The sequence below is a fragment of the Saccopteryx leptura genome, chromosome 2 (assembly GCF_036850995.1).
Source record: "Saccopteryx leptura isolate mSacLep1 chromosome 2, mSacLep1_pri_phased_curated, whole genome shotgun sequence".
Lineage (NCBI taxonomy): Eukaryota > Metazoa > Chordata > Mammalia > Chiroptera > Emballonuridae > Saccopteryx > Saccopteryx leptura.
Window position 1 is genome coordinate 197,125,573 of NC_089504.1, and position 17,530 is coordinate 197,143,102.

The window sequence follows — 17,530 nt, forward strand, 5'->3', positions numbered from 1 at the left end:
AACTGCTTCCTCCTTCATGTTTCAAGAGGATTGGACTTGAAGATGACATATTCTTTTCAGGTCTAAATTTCACTATTAATGATATCATGGTTGTAATGCCAATGGTACATTGAAAGGTTTATTATTATTTTTTTTATTTTGAAAATTGTGTGCTGCCTTTAGGATGAAGATACTCATTTTCTCAGATGATGGGTGTTGGGAGATTAGAGCTCACAGTTACATCGGATTTGAGAGAATTGTCCTTTCTTTGAAGGGGGCTGCCTTATACATCCTTTCTCCTGGGTGTAGATCACATCAAATGACTGGGCATTGTAGGAAGGATAACAAGGCCTGGACCCTTTGCTTTGATTTGGGAACATTCCTGCACAAATGCATCACAGCTAAACTTTTTCTGCTTCTCAGTATTCTCCTTTACTCCTTAAAAGTATTCTTGGAACAGTGGTCCCCCCTTTTTTGGGCCACGAACTGGTTTAATGTCAGAAAATATTTTCACGGACCGGTCTTTAGGGTGGGATGAATAAATGTATCACATGACTGATACAAGCATCAAGAGTGAGTCTTAGATGGATGTAACAGAGGGAATCTGGTCATTTAAAAAAAATAAAACATTGTTCAGACTTAAATATAAATAAAATGAAAATAATGTAAGTTATTTATTCTTTCTTTGCGGACTGGTACCAAATGGCCCATGGAACTGCACCGGTCCGCAGCCCGGGGGTTGGGAACCACTGCTTGAGAACATTCCCTAATAAACCTTGACACCCAAATCTTCATCCTAGAATCTGTTTTCCAGGGAATCTAACTTAAGCCATAAATGTCTAAAAAAAGTGAATATATATAAAGTGTTTTAAGTTTTTAAAAAAGTAATAGACATATTATGATGCAATTAAATTTGGTATTATTTATATTACTTATTAAAACTATCCAAAAAGACTGGTTAAAGATGAGCATTCAATTAAACTACATCCTGTTTGGAATTATTTCGACTTATGTAGATTCATCTAGGCAGAGTACAACGGCAAATATAAATTTAATTTGTCTTGTATTTCATTTTAAAGTTTAATTTTAGATTAAACCATAGATCATACTTAAAGGGCATTTTAACAGCAATTGTATTTAACTAAAATAGAAAAAACAGTGTCAAACCAAATATATTTCAATTGCCAAAATACCTCAGAACAACGTAGTACGTTCCTTATTTTTATAATTCAAAAACTTCACAAAAGGCACCAGGATTAAACTCTCAAAGCTTTTGTGCAGATTCTAATCTGTCAATCAAATGCTCTCTTTCTGAACATGTTTCTTTTCACACTTCAAAAAGTTGACATTTCGATTGTTAAGATTAACCTCTCATTTAAAAATCTCTCCCCCTAACTTCCTGTGTTATTCAGTATTTAAAAAAAGAAAAACACGGAGTGACGTCACGGAAATGGCGCTGTGAGCAGCGCGTCCGACAGATCTCCCCAAAATCACAACAAATTTATCAACTAGAAACAGGAAAATTTATCTTCGGAGCATTACGGAGTTCCACACAAACTGAAAGCAAAAGGACTGTTATCACTTGAATCTGAGAGACGAGGGTGTGGAGGAAGCTACCGCAGGGACGTTCATTCAAGCTGCGAGGAAGTGCGCCTGTGGTAAGTCATCCCGCACTCGGGAGCCGCGAGCAGCAGCAGCGAGCAGCCGCTGCCAGCCGCCGCCGCCAGCTGCCACAGCCAGCCGCCGCCGCCAGCCGCCGCCGCGAGCCGCCACGAGCAGCGCCCGGGTCGGTTGCAGAGCGAGCACCGCCCACACTCCGGAGCGGCGAGCAGCCGCTGGCGCGCACCCGGTCTGGTTGCAAACCGAGCATTGCAGACCGAGCACCGCTAACGTTCCCAGCGGCCCGCGCACGGGGAGCGGGAGAGGCCCCAGGGCGGTATTCCCTACTTGGGAGATTCTCTCCGCGGGCGGGGCACCTCACCCAGCCATTCAAGCTAACAATCAAGCATTGGGGGAGGGGCGCGCGCAGGCAGCCTGAAATACCTTCGGGAGCACAGCTGCGACCCAATTACTAAAATTAACTTAACCCGTGAAATCTGCGCACCCTCGGTTCTAATTGATAAGATCTCTCTCAGTTCAGCGATCCAAGACAAGAGGCGTGATATTTTCTAGTGCCTCTCGCTAAAGGGGCGGGGGCAACTTCTGATTGATAGAGCCTCCATATTCAGGGATAAACGCTAACAAGAAGGACTTGGCAGATAATAAGATCTATACCACACTAGTCGCAAGCAGAGACAAGTGCCTCTTCTTACCAGCCAAAACAGGCTACAAAGTGTGGAAAGCCTGGGTTGAGAGGTCCAACTGAATGCTAGGCGCTGAACAGTCACCTTGACAACAATTGACTCCCACCCCCGCCTGATTACACTGGAGGCCCTGACTGTCAGAGCCCTTCCCAAAGCCTTGCACTGAGTGGGGATAGAGTGGGGATAGAGTGGGGATTTCACAGCTCTTTGAGCCTCTTACTCCCCAGGCAGAAGCAGTGGCAGCCTTATAGCTGGATCACCAGGCTGCTAATTCAGGAAGGGGGGACTAGGAGAGAGAATCCACGAAAGCAAACTCTCTCATCGTTGGACCCTGCAAATGCCAACAAGCCTTGACTACCAGCAAGACTAAAGCCAATTATATGACATTGCCATAGAATCCCATCAACTGCAAATCCCTACCTAAATGTGACACAGGGGCAGAGCCTGGGGTACAGAGTCACCGACCAGGAAGAGGGAGAGAAAAGAAAAAGGAAGAAGTTAACATCTCAAAATCAAGAAAAATCCACAGACTTTACAACTTGTTCCACTAATTTTTTTTTTGTTGTTGTTGTTGTTGTTGTTTGTTTCTTCTATCTTATTGCCTTTATTTCCTCCACCTCGGTCCTTCTATTCTCTGCCCATCTTATGCTTCCCTTTTCTTGAACTACACTACCCATAAGTGTTACATTTTATTTCTCTTCTTCATCCTCACCCTCCTTTGGGGTTATACTCCAGGACACTTAACTCTCACTCTCTCCTCTTTTGTTTTTTTTGTTTGTTTGTTTGTTTTTGCTTTATTTTGTTTTTTTCTCTTCCTTTTTTATTTCTTCCTTCGTTTTTCTCTTTTTCTTATTTTTTCCTTTCTATTCGTTTTTTCTTTTCTCATTTTACTTTCCTCCCATTTAATCCTCAATCACGAACAAATTAGTTAATTTGGGACTCAAGGTTTTTTTTGGCTTTATTTTTCTTTTTCGCTTTTGTTTTTGTTTTTTTCTTGTTAGTTTATTCTTGTGGCATTTTGGGTCCTCCCAACCCAAGGTCTCCATTGTATTTGGTCTTTGCTCCACTTAATACAACATATTTTTACTTATTATTTTTATTTTTTTCTTCTTTATTATTCCTTTTTTTGTCCTTTTTTCTGGTTCCCTCTTATCCCTCTCATTATATCTCTTAGTAGACCATCACCCGCAGGCAGATCAACTTATGCTTGTCTAAGATTTTCTTCCTTTTTTTTTTTCTTTTTTTTTTTTTTTTTTGCATTTAGTAGGTCCCTACTCCCCCTTTTTTTTTTTGCCCCTTGAACTCTTCACCGCAAACCAGGCCCTCCATTATAGGCACGATATTTCCCTGAGGAGGGGAGAGGAGGGAAGGAGAAGAAAGAAAAAAAAAGGGGGAAATAAGAAATTATTACTGCTTTTTTTTGTGGGGTGTTTTACCCTTTGTTTTTTTTTTTTGTTTTTTTTTTTTTTTTACTTTTTACTCTTTATTAATTCTAATTAATGCTATCAACAAGACCACCCTCAGATGCCAATAAGAAAGAGGAAATCGAATATTATGGATACAAAAGAAAGAGAGGTAACACAAATAGATGTGGAAAAATCTATGGAGAAAAGACTTAACATATTGGAAGCCTTGGAGCTAAATGACAGAGAAGTTAAAATAGAAATCTTAAAAATACTCAGAGATATACAAGAAAACACAGAAAGGCAATATAGGGAGATCAGAAAACAACTCAATGAACACAAAGAATATATTACCAAGGAAATTGAAACTATAAAAACAAATCAAACAGAAATGAAAAACTCAATTCACGAGCTGAAAAACGAGGTAACAAGCTTAGCTAGCAGAACAACCCAGATTGAAGATAGGATTAGTGAAATAGAAGACAAACAACTTGAGGCACAACAGAGAGAAGAAGAAAGAGACTCAAAAATAATAAAAAACGAGAAAGCCCTACAGGAATTATCTGACTCCATCAGAAAGAATAACATAAGAATAATAGGTATATCAGAGGGAGAAGAGAAAGAAAATGGAATGGAGAATATACTCAAACAAATAATAGACGAGAACTTCCCAAGCCTGTGGAAAGAACTAAAGCCTCAAATTCAAGAAGCAAACAGAACACCTAGTTTTCTTAACCCCAACAAACCCACTCCAAGGCACATCATAATAAAGATGACACAAACCAATGACAAAGAAAAAATTCTCAAGGCAGCCAGGGAAAAGAAGAGTACAACATATAAAGGAAGGCCTATTAGATTATCATCAGATTTCTCAGCAGAAACTCTACAAGCTAGAAGAGAGTGGACCCCAATATTTAAAGCCCTGAAAGAGAGGAACTTTCAGCCAAGAATACTATACCCATCAAAGCTATCCTTCAAGTATGAAGGAGATATAAAAACATTCACAAATACAGAAAAGATGAGAGAATTTATCACGAGAAAGCCCCCACTCCAGGAAATACTAAAGGGGGTTTTCCAACCAGATTCAAAGAACAAAAGAAAACAACACCACAAGTAACAGCTCCACCAAGAACACAATAAAACCAAACTTAAACTGTGACAACAAAGGAAAAAAAAGGGGGGAGAGAATGGAGATTAACAGTAGCAAAGGACGATGAAGTGCAGAAATACTTATAAGATAGGGTACTACAATGAATATGGTAGGTACCCTTTTCATTACTTAATGGTAACCACCCTAGAAAAAACCACCACAAAAACACATGACTTAAAAAAGGTAGCAACAGAGGAAAGAAGTATGGAACACAAACAAACAGAAACAAATGATAGAAAAACAAAAGAGAAGAATCAAACTAGATACAAAACTAACAGAACGCAATTTATAAAATGGCAGTAGGGAACCCACAAGTGTCAATAATTACACTAAATGTAAATGGATTAAACTTACCAATAAAAAGACACAGAGTAGCAGAATGGATTAAAAAAGAAAATCCAACTATATGCTGCCTAGAAGAAACACACCTAAGCAACAAGGATAAAAACAAATTCAAAGTGAAAGGCTGGAAAACAATACTCCAAGCAAACAACACCCAAAAAAAAGCAGGTGTAGCAATACTCATATCTGATAATGCTGACTACAAGACAGAAAAAGTACTCAGAGACAAAAATGGTCACTTCATAATGATTAAGGGGACACTGAGTCAAGAAGACATAACAATCCTTAATATATATGCACCAAACCAAGGAGCACCAAAATATATAAGACAGCTACTTACTGACCTTAAAACAAAAACTAACAAAAATACAATCATACTTGGAGACCTCAATACTCCGCTGACGGCTCTAGATCGGTCATCCAAACAGAGAATCAACAAAGACATAGTGGCCTTAAACGAAATACTAGAACACCTGGATATGATAGACATCTACAGGACACTTCATCCCAAAGCGACAGAGTATACATTTTTCTCTAGTGTACATGGAACATTCTCAAGAATTGACCATATGTTGGGCCACAAAGACAATATCAGCAAATTTAGAAAAATTGAAATTGTACCAAGCATATTTTCTGATCATAAAGCCTTGAAACTAGAATTCAACTGCAAAAAAGAGGGGGAAAACCCACAAAAATGTGGAAACTAAACAACATACTTCTAAAAAATGAATGGGTCAAAGAAGAAATAAGCGCAGAGATCAAAAGATACATACAGACAAATGAAAATGAAAATACGACATATCAGAATCTCTGGGATGCAGCAAAAGCAGTAATAAGAGGAAAGTTCATATCACTTCAGGCCTATATGAACAAACAAGAGAGAGCCAAAGTAAACCACTTAACTTCACACCTTAAGGAACTAGAAAAAGAAGAACAAAGACAACCCAAAACCAGCCGAAGAAAGGAGATAATAAAAATCAGAGCAGAAATAAATGAAATAGAGAACAGAAAAACTATAGAAAAAATCAATAAAACAAGGAGCTGGTTCTTTGAAAAGATCAACAAAATTGACAAACCCTTGGCAAGACTCACCAAGGAAAAAAGGCACAGGACTCAAATAAACAAAATCCAAAATGAAAGAGGAGAGATCACCACAGACATCATAGATATACAAAGAATTATTGTAGAATACTATGAAAAATTATATGCCACCAAATACAACAATCTAGAAGAAATGGATAAATTCCTAGAACAATACAACCTTCCTAGACTGAGTCATGAAGAAGCAGAAAGCCTAAACAGACCAATCAGCAGGGAGGAAATAGAAAAAACTATTAAAAACCTCCCCAAAAATAAAAGTCCAGGCCCAGACGGTTATACTAGTGAATTCTATCAAACATTCAAAGAAGACTTGGTTCCTGTTCTACTCAAAGTCTTCCAAAAAATTGAAGAAGAAGCAATACTTCCAAACACATTTTATGAGGCCAACATAACCCTCATACCAAAACCTGGCAAGGATGGCACAAAGAAAGAAAACTACAGACCAATATCTCTAATGAATACAGATGCTAAAATTCTAAACAAAATACTGGCAAACCGAATACAACAACATATTAAAAAAATAATACATCATGATCAATTGGGATTCATCCCAGAATCTCAAGGATGGTTCAACATACGTAAAACGGTTAACGTAATACACCATATCAACAAAACAAAGAACAAAAACCACATGATCTTATCAATAGATGCAGAAAAGGCTTTCGATAAAATACAACACAATTTTATGTTTAAGACTCTCAACAAAATGGGTATAGAAGGAAAATATCTCAACATGATAAAGGCCATATATGATAAACCATCAGCCAACATCATTTTAAACGGCATAAAACTGAGGACTTTCTACCTTAAATCAGGAAGAAGACAGGGTTGTCCACTCTCTCCACTCTTATTTAACGTGGTGCTAGAAGTTCTGGCCAGAGCAATCAGACAAGACAAAGAAATAAAAGGCATCCATATTGGAAAAGAAGAAGTAAAGGTATCACTTTTTGCTGATGATATGATCCTATACATCGAAAACCCGAAGGACTCCACAAAAAGATTATTAGAAACAATAAACCAATACAGTAAGGTCGCAGGATACAAAATTAACATACAGAAGTCTATAGCCTTTCTCTATGCCAACAATAAAATATTAGAAAACGAACTCAAAAAAATAATCCCCTTCACGATTGCAACAAAAAAAATAAAATACCTAGGAATAAACATAACAAAGAATGTAAAGGACCTATATAATGAAAATTACAAAGCATTGTTAAGGGAAATCGAAAAAGATACAATGAGATGGAAAAATATTCCTTGTTCTTGGATAGGAAGAATAAATATAATCAAAATGGCCATATTACCCAAAGCAATATACAAATTTAATGCAATTCCCATCAAAATCCCTATGAGATTTTTTAAAGAAATGGAACAAAAAATCATCAGATTTATATGGAACTATAAAAAATCCCGAATAGCCAAAACAATCCTAAGGAAAAAGAATGAAGCTGGGGGCATTACAATACCTGACTTTAAACTATATTATAGGGCCACAATAATCAAAACAGCATGGTATTGGCAGAAAAATAGACACTCAGACCAATGGAACAGAATAGAAAGCCCAGAAATAAAACCACATATATATGGTCAAATAATCTATGATAAAGGGGCCAACAACACACAATGGAGAAAAGAAAGCCTCTTCAACAAATGGTGTTGGGAAAACTGGAAAGCCACATGCAAAAGAATGAAACTCGACTACAGCCTGTCCCCGTGTACTAAAATTAATTCAAAATGGATCAAAGACCTAAATATAAGACCTGAAACAATAAAGTACATAGAAGAAGACATAGGTACTAAACTCATGGACCTGGGTTTTAAAGAACATTTTATGAACTTGACTCCAATGGCAAGAGAAGTGAAGGCAAAGATAAATGAATGGGACTACATCAGAATAAAAAGTTTTTGCTCAGCAAGAGAAACTGATAACAAAATAAACAGACAGCCAACTAAATGGGAAATGATATTTTCAAACAACAGCTCAGATAAGGGCCTAATTTCCAAAATTTACAAAGAACTCATAAAACTCAACAACAAACAAACAAACAATCCAATAAAAAAATGGGAAGAAGACATGAATAGACACTTCTCCCAGGAAGAGATACAAATGGCCAACAGATATATGAAAAGATGCTCAGCTTCATTAGTTATTAGGGAAATGCAAATCAAAACTACAATGAGATACCACCTCACCCCTGTTAGATTAGATATTATCAACAAGACGGGTAATAGCAAATGTTGGAGAGGCTGTGGAGAAAAAGGAACCCTCATTCACTGTTGGTGGGACTGTAAAGTAGTACAACCATTATGGAGGAAAGTATGGTGGTTCCTCAAAAAACTGAAAATAGAACTACCTTATGACCCAGCAATCCCTCTACTGGGTATATACCCCAAAACCTCAGAAACATTGATACGTGAAGACACATGTAGCCCCATGTTCATTGCAGCACTGTTCACAGTGGCCAAGACATGGAAACAACCAAAAAGCCCTTCAATAGAAGACTGGATAAAGAAGATGTGGCACATATACACTATGGAATACTACTCAGCCATAAGAAATGATGACATCAGATCATTTACAGCAAAATGGTGGGATCTTGATAACATTATAAGGAGTGAAATAAGTAAATCAGAAAAAAACAAGAACTACATGATTCCATACATTGGTGGAACATAAAAATGAGACTAAGAGACATGGACAAGTGTATGGTGGTTACCAGGGGTGGGGGGAGGGAGGACAGGGGGAGAGTTAGGGGGAGGGGGAGGGGCACAGAGAACTAGATAGAGGGTGGCGAAGGACAATCTGACTTTGGGCGAGGGGTATGCAACATAATAATGACAAAGTAACCTAGACATGTTTTCTTTGAATATATGTACCCTGATTTATTAATGTCATCCCATTACCATTAATAAAAATTTATTTAAAAAAAAGAAAAACACTAATAAATGGTGTTTTGATGGATTTGGATTGTTTACTTGACTGCTTATAAACCAGAAAACTTTTGAGAGTCAGAAAGAATGTTCTTCTTAAATTTTAAGCAGAAAAACAAGTTTGACATTTAAATGTATTGAGTAAATTTTCTTAGCTTTTATTATATATTTACTAATATTGATTTTAAAGTTTTTGAAAATGCTGGGAGAACATAATAACCAAAGAATCAGAGATATACAAAAAAACTGATTGCTTTATTGCTTTTTAAGACCTATACCTCAATACAGAAACATCTGTTTAACATCTGCCTGGAATTGCTGACCCTTATCTACTCTGTTCTTTTAGCATTTCAATCTTTAAATTCTTTCTTTTTGTTGATAGAGTAAAACTATATCCCAAGAGAAAACATGGGCAATGAAATTTCAACAACGTTAAAGTGAAATAGTGTAATATTTCATGAAAAATGAAAAATTGCTTTTCCAATCTTAGTATTGTATTAATGACTGACTGAAGTGATTTTTAATATTTTGGAGATAAGTTTTAAGTTTAAAGTGTCTGGCCAAAAATCCATTGTGGAATATTTTTTCCTTGTAATAAATCTGAATAAAGAGATTATAGTTTAGATTAAATAAAATTTAGATTAAATACAATTAAATATATTTTAGATCTATTACATCATACACCTCTTAATTGTTCTTGAAATGATCCCTCATTACATACACTAATTTTTTTTTGCTTTCTTGACTCTAACTGTAAAATAGGAAAACTTTATTAGTTTCTTTTCTCAAATCTATACAGTAGCCTAGAAATGCTTCAAATGCCCAATCAGGAAACCAGTTATCAATTAGCTGAATTATATTTTTGCTGTGTGCTCCAAAAGAGAGCACTGATATACATAGGTGAACAAAATAGATGAGCATATTTCAGCATACAGGTGGAAGGAAACTACAAACAATTACAATTGGACAAAATTCAGATGAGCAGTGAATTACCATCCCCTGCTATGCTTAGATATCAACTGGTCAGAAACATTGTAGAGAGCACTGCCAAATTAGCCAGCAAAGGGGTTGGTTCATTCCAATTGTGGATGCTCTGATTTAAAATTATTTGAATCTACTCCCCTCAAATCAGGAAGTCTTTAGATTTATGTTGTAAATGTTAATGTTGAAGCCACAAAGCCATTGTGTCCAGCAGGGGTTTCATGTCTGAATATTAGGTCTAACTTAATATAATTTTTAGAAAGTTTGGAACTGTGTGTAGAAATGGAGTAGAGTTATTCAATTAGATCAGTGGTTCTCAACCTTTCTAATGCCGTGACCCTGCAATACAGTTCCTCATGTTGCAGTGACCCCAAACCAAAAAATAATTTTGGTGGTTACTTCATAACTGTAATTTTGCTACAGTTATGATTCGGAATGTAAATACCTGATATGCATTATGTATTTTCCGATGGCTTTAGGTGACCCCGCCAGGGTCGCGACCCACAGGTTGAGAATCGCTGAATTAGATATTTATGAGAAACCTAAGAACATCAGAACAGTGCTTTCCATATTCACTGTTACTTAACCCCTTGTCAATGTGAATAGATATTTATTATTGTAAACAGTGAAATGAATATTTGACTAGCATGTAAAATTTAAATGCTATGTTATTTTTATTGTCAATACTTTTTTGAGAAGAAATTGAGCAAAAAATCCCTGGTAGCATAATAGGATCAATCTAACTCTTAGAACATAAATATCTGCTAAAAGGAAGATGTGAACATTTATAAATTTAAGTGAATCAGTGATTTCTAAAATAAACAAATCTACAAATATCAAACAAGGCTTTGTCTAATCTGCAAAGAAAGGTGTTATCTTTCTCGGAGCATAATGTCGGTGGCCAAGGCTAGGCAGGTTCACATTGGATTCGGGCAGATGGTAGTAAAACTGCATAGCCAGAAAGGGTCGGGCCATTCCATTTAATAAAATCTTATGACAGTGGGCAAGCACATAAGCAGGGGAAACCACCTCTCAGGCACACAAACAGCAAAATAGGCCCCTCACAGTGGTGAGCAGCAATCCACCATCCACAATCCCCCATCTCTCTAGAGCAGTGATTTTCAACTTTTTTTTTCATGGCACAAACACACACTAATTACTAAGGTCAGTGTCCTTGACTAAATGCAACCATTTTCATCTTATGGCACAAATAAATTAGTTACTAAGGAAGAAGAGGTCAGGGCCCCTTTTTCTTTAGTAATTAGTTTATGAGTGCGTGAGAAACAAAGGTTGAAAATCACTGCTCTAGAGCACAAGCACCCATAGCCTTATATAGGTTATGTACATGTGCCTCTGCCAGGTGTTCATGCACCAATCAAGCAAAGTGCTTGCAGCTGGTGCACCAGTAAGCAAGCCTAACACAGCTGCCCTGAGGGAGGAAGGACTCAAAGTGCTGACTGAGAAAGTTTGAAAAGTAACAAACCCTAGATGTGAAGCCTTTTATTAGCTCCCTGAAATGAACTTGCAGTACCAGCAAGGAAAATGAGATATGTATACAGTCAAGGACAGACAGTCCAAACCTCTCACACCCCTTCCACTCTTGGAGACACAAAAGTCACATAGATCTTCAAACAAAGAAGTCATATAAATCAGGCACTTGTCATGTAAAAGCTAAAGCTGTAAAGGTATATAAGATGTAAGAAATCTAACTTCGTGGAGTTTGTGCTTTGGGGCTACTATCTCACATGCTCTGCTGGCTACTAATAAATTCCTCTTTCTTCATTAAGTTGTCTGGATGTCTATCCTCTGTCAGCTGTAATTCCTGCTACAGATTTTTGGTGCATTGTTGTGGAAGTGGGGAGAAAAAACACCCGTGATTGGCAGACTTCAGGCACCCCATTGGGGAGCACCTGAGCCACCCCACTAGATGCGTCTGCTGAGCATAGGTTGGGGACTTCTCCCTGTGGATGCCTCTATAGGACAGAAGGGGGAGGATCCCCTTTGCTGGTCCCAGCAAGGACCAGACAACAAAGGAATGGGAAAACGGAGGCGGGGGCACCAGAGCCACAGTAAGGAAAACCAAGGGTAGCTATCTGAGGTCCTTCCCTACTGGGCAGAAGGGAAGCCTGATCACCCTCCAGAGAGTGACTGATCACCCTCCATAAGTTAGGACTGGCAACTGTGCACTCTCCACAGATGTGAAGAATGGTCCCCACAGTAACTGGTCACCTTCCACAGGTGTGGGAGGCTGTGTGAAAGAGAGTGAGTGGGGAGTGAATGAGACAGACACCAGGGAGGAGTTCTGATTCCTTTCCACAGGGCCAAAGTGAGTGTTGAATTCCATGGAGTGTTCTGAACTATGGTTCCATAAAGTGCCACATATGGTTAAGAGGCAAAATTGCATGCTGACAGTTTATATCAGCCTGCCATAAGTCAAAAGGGTCTACCATCTCCAGGAGGGGAGTGGCCAGTGATGGACTGAAGTGAGTAGTATTCCCTCCAAGTTTCCCTTACCTTCCCTCAATTCCTGCTTATAGCATGACTAGTGTTTGTCGTGGGAGGTTTCAGAGGTTCACAGGGAAAACCTACTCTCCTGGCCACGATGATCAAGAACTTTAAGAAAGGGTTCGCAGGGGATTATGGAGTTACTATGTCCCCAGGGAAATTGAGAACCTTGTGTGAACCTGAATGGCCTGCTTTTAGGGTGGGGTGGCTACCAGAAGAAAGCTTGAACAAATTCGTCGTGCAGAAAGTATAGCAGGTAGTCACTAGAGATCCAGGCCACCCTGATCAGTTTTCTTACATAGAAACCTGGCTCATGCTGGCATAGCACCCTTCCCCTTGGCTTAGAGGTCAGGTTTCTACTATATTACTAGCAAAGACAAGGAAGTGTTCCATCAATCCCGGAGAGCCGCTGCCACCACCAGTGCCAGAAATTTTTACCCCTAGTGAGCCATAAGAAGCAGAAACTTTGGCTCCCCCACCTTACATGCTGGCAGGGATTTACCCTTTAACACCTGGTTCCCTGTTCACCTCAGAGACTGCTATTGACTCAGGCCAGTCATTGCTAGGTCTATCAAGCCCCAGCTGGAGGTGCCTCTCACTGCCTTGCTGGATCCAGGCCCAGGCTCTTCTCCCCTAGCTGGGAGGTTGCACTCAAAGACAGTGCCCAGAGTGAAGATGCCTCTGAGAGAAGTGAGAAACACAGTGATAAACAGGGGCAAATGGTAAAATGGCAGGTGCTGGTGTACTAACCTTTCACCACCACTGACTTCCTCAATTGGAAGCACCACACTCCGTCTTATACAGAAAAGCCTCAGGCCTTCATAAATCTCATGCCATCCATATTCCAGACCCACAATCCCCCGTGAGCAAATTGTCATCAATTGCTCCTTTCTCTGTTCAACATGGAGGAAAGATGCTGAATAATACAAGTGACGAGTAAATGGCTAGAGGAAACTACCCCTGAGGAATACCAGAACCATCAGGAATATGTGAAGGTCCAGATGCCAGGAGAGGAGGTTAGGAGTAGAGTAGAAACAGGTTATTTAGAACATTCTGGTCCCCACCACAAGGAGACAAGTTAGAGAGTTCCTGGGTGCAGTAGGATTCTGTCATTTGTGGATCCCCAATTGTGATTCTGGCCAAACCCCTCTATGAAGTCACAAAAGAGGGAGAAAAAGAGCCCATAGAGTAGGGGCTGGAACAGGACTGTGCTTTTCAGATTCTTAAAAAGGAATTACAAGTTGCCCCAGCACAAGGTCTTTCTAACCTAGTGAAACCTGTTGTGTAGTATGTCTCAAAGAGGAGCAAGACAGCAGTCCTGGACTTGGGTTAATATCCTAGACCAGTAGCTTACCTCTTCAAACAATTGAATGGAGTTGCTGAGGGCTGGTCACTGTGCCTGAGAGCCTTAGCAGCCACAGCAATGTCAGTACAAGAGGCAGACAAATTGACTTTGGGACAAAACTTGAAGGTGTGGGTACCTCATGCAGTAGTAACTCTGATAGATGCAAAAGGGCATCATTGGCTCACAAACGCCCATCTTACCAAATACCAGAGTTTACTCTGTAAAAACCCAAGGCTAGCAATAGAGGTGTGTACCACTTTAAACCCAGTGACACTGCTCCTGGTAAAGGAGGGAAAGCAGCATTACAACTGCTTAGAAGTGCTTGAGTCTGTTTACTCCAGCCAGCCAGACCTGTTCCAGTGTTTCCCAACCTTTTTTGTGCCATGCCCCACCTTAACCTTTCTAAAATTTTTATGTCCCCCCCTATGTAACATACATAATTTTTAACATTAAAAAAATTGATTTGTTCACTTAATAAATATAAATGATAGGTTCTAGGAAGAAATGACTATGAAATTGTTAACAAAACACAATAAGTAAAATTTCAAAACATATAATGAAAAACAGAAATTTAAATTCCAAATACTTGATTCTTTGGTCAAGCATTGCTGGCATAAAAGACAAAAAGGAATCTGCTCATCGTGAACAGCGGGTATGAACCCAAATTTTAAATATTCCTCCGAATATTGATGAGTTTTTTTCTTGCTTGCACCACTCATTTTACTATGGGCTATAAGAAATAAAAATAAGATCAATTAAAAACTAATATTAAAATATGTGTTAAAATATATTCAATGTGACATAGAGTAAACGTATACTAAAAATTCATATTTATTTAAATGTATATAACACATTTACTATACTACCACCGCAAATTAAAAGGTAGCTATATTTTTTCCACTTGACAAAATTTTCTGGAAAGTTATGCTTCTAAAATTAAAATTGTCGTGCATGCACTATTATAGCCCCAATAATATTTATAAAATATTAGTGCTTTCTAGCCCCGATGCAAGAAGTACTTAATAAAGAGTTTAATATTGATAAAAATAAAATCAAATACTTACCAATTATATCTATACAATATATATATGTGTATATTTATTAAATCAACGAGCTTTTACAACAGTTTTGACTGACACTTATTTCAAATTAACACCAACTGAATGATGTGAAACACTACAGAAGTTGCGATGGGCCAATTAGGTGAGAATAACTGCATTGTTTAGCGAGTTTTTAAAATGTCCAGGGTTCCCCGCGGCAGATGACACGCTCCGCGGTGAACCCAGAACGAAGTTTACCTGACGACGCCAATCACCCAGTTGATATTTTGGTCTCGTCAAACGAAATTATACTTAATAATTATTTACTGCAATTATTTAAGAATTGCATTTTTTGTTAAATTTGGCACCGATATCTAGCATTGCATTTAAATGGCCCCGGGGCGAAAGAGTTAAAGTCGTGTAGAGTCCATTTTCAAATTGCCCCCCTTAACTATCGAATTGCCCCCCTGTGGGGCGTGGGCCCCACGTTGGGAAACACCATTTAGACCAGGGGTCTCAAACTCAACTCAGCATGTAGGCCACAGAGCAAGATCACAGCCGTTCGGCTGGCCACACTAGGTATACAAAAGGCAACTGTTACACAACACTTTTCTCACTGCAGTTGAAAACAAAAAAAAAATCAGTACAACAAGCACAATCGTACATGCAGTTTATTCAGTGTCACAAAACGACCAGAAACTGTAGTTCGCATCACAACTGCTGTTAACTAAGCTAATATCTAGCTAGGATGCTAGAGAAATGAAAAATACAAGTAGGCCCCTAGGCTTACTTAATTTTATCCAAAATATTTTGAACTTCGTGGATTAGTCTGCGGGCCGCACAAAATTGTTTGGCGGGCCGCATGCAGCCCATGGGCCGCGAGTTTGAGACCCCTGGTTTAGACCAACCCACAAGAGACCCAGATTGGTAGCTGTATGTAGATAAAAGCAGCTCTATCAACTCAGGAGGGGAAAGGCAAGCAGGGTATACAGTAGTGACTTTAACAGAGACTGTGGAGGCATGGCCTCTGCCCCAGGCAGAACTGATTGCTCTGACTCAGGACCTAGAGCTCAGTGAAGGAAAATGAGCAAACATTTTTCTGATTCCCACCCTGCCTTTCTTACTATGCAAGTCCATGGAATCAAATATAAGGAAAGAGGGCTTCTAACAGTCAGGTGCAAGGACCTCAAATATCCAGGAGAAATTCTCCAGCTGCCAGAAGCAGTCTGGAAGCCAAAGCAAGTAGCAGTGATCCACTGCCGAAGACACCAGAAGGCAGGAATGGTATAAGCCCAGGGGAATGCCAGAGCAGATGCAGAGGCAAAGCGGGTTTCTGCCCTGCCCTGACACAAGGCTACTATAAACCTTCTCATTCTGTAGACCCCAGATCTTGCACCCAAATATTCTGAAGTAGAAAAAAAGTAGATAGAAAAAGAAGAGGTAAAATAATTAAAGGGTAACTGGATACAACTGCCAGATGGTAGAGTTGTCATGCCCCACCTGTTGGGACTGGCAGTACTCTGGACTTTACACACTGCCACCATATGGGACGAGAAAAAACAGGATACTTCTAGAAAGGTAATTTTGTATTCCTCTCCTAGCAACTGTAGCCAAAGGAGTCAGCTTGCACTGCCCAACCTGCTGCCAGAACAATGCCAAACAAGGCCCCTCGATGCCTACAGGTGTTAAGCCCTATGGAGCAGCCCCCTTTGAGAATGTACAAGTAGACTTCACCGAAATGCCCTAAAGCCAAGGCTGCTGGTATTTATTAGTACCAGTGTGCACCTACTCAGAATGGGTAGAAAAGCCTATCCCACTCGCACTGAAAAGGCCAGAAGAAGTAACAAAAGCACTGCTCAGAGAAGTCATTCCAAGGTTTGAACTGCCACTTCAGATAGGCTCAGACAATGTCCCTGCTTTTGTGGCTAAGCTGCTATAAGAAACAGCACAAGCCTTAGGTATCATCTAGAAGCTTCATACAGCATATAAACCACAGATTTCAGGGAAGGTGGAATGCATGTATAGGACTCTAAATTTAGGGCTTAGCAAGTTATGTCAGGAGACCAATCTTAAATGGGTGCAAACATTACCTTTAATTGTTTAAAATTTGGGGTACCCCACCCAAGAACACTGGGTACTCACTTTATGAGTTATTATATAATTGGTATCCTCCAATAATATGAAGTTTGCCAGGGACTCCCCCCCCCCCAAGAACTAGGAGAAACAGAACTATACAGACAACTAGAGGCTTTAGGCAAGGCAGCCTGTACCATATCCAAGCGGGTGTTGGGTAGGGCAGCTCTAATCAGTCTGTTAGCTCGTATTCATCCTTTTTCCCCAGGTAACCAGGTGTAGGTCAAAGATTAGAATCCAGCACCCCTCCATTCCAAGTGGAAAGGACACTACACTGTAATTCTCACCACTCCAACAGTTGCCAAAGTAGAGAAAAT